Source organism: Anser brachyrhynchus (assembly GCF_964034855.1).
Source record: "Anser brachyrhynchus genome assembly, chromosome: 3".
NCBI classification, from domain to species: Eukaryota; Metazoa; Chordata; class Aves; order Anseriformes; family Anatidae; genus Anser; species Anser brachyrhynchus.
Genome location: NC_137696.1, coordinates 123,405,871 through 123,406,351, shown reverse-complemented (window position 1 = coordinate 123,406,351; position 481 = coordinate 123,405,871). Strand labels below are relative to the sequence as shown.

General features: G+C 42.8%; 1 protein-coding gene across 1 annotated transcript in view; it reads right to left on the bottom strand.

The window, feature by feature from the left end:
• Window positions 1-481, bottom strand: part of XKR6 (XK related 6) — a 188,471-nt gene that overhangs the window by 38,712 nt on the left and 149,278 nt on the right. The window lies entirely within an intron of this gene.

Below are 481 nucleotides of genomic sequence, written 5' to 3'. Positions count from 1 at the left end.
CTGCCGGAAGACACACAGATCCACTGAGTTAGACAGGAGGATTGGTTGAAAACATCATCTGCTCACTAAATTATTGCATCTGGGGCAGGCTCAGTAGCCCAAAGGTTCAACACACGTCAGGTAGTCCTTACAGTCTGGAGGAGAGAAATACAGAAATATCAGTGTGGGAATTGTAATCGATGCTGCATTCATGAGTTCTCTGACACAGCACATTATGCTTATCTTCACGAGCTCTGGGTTCCACCACCCCACCCCAGATCTTCTCTTCCTACTGTAAACAGCCTCTGTCCTCATCCTGATTTGAGAATTTGAAATCCAGATTCCATCTAAAGGTTACAGACCCAGTATGAAGGTCTCTTTCTGTAGAAAAGGTTCTTGGAGCACACCATTGGAAAAGCAGGGCAACTATATTCCTTTTATGTCTTCTTTATTCTAAAATACTTTCATACCAGCTGCATTCACGTTGACTTTATTTGATTCT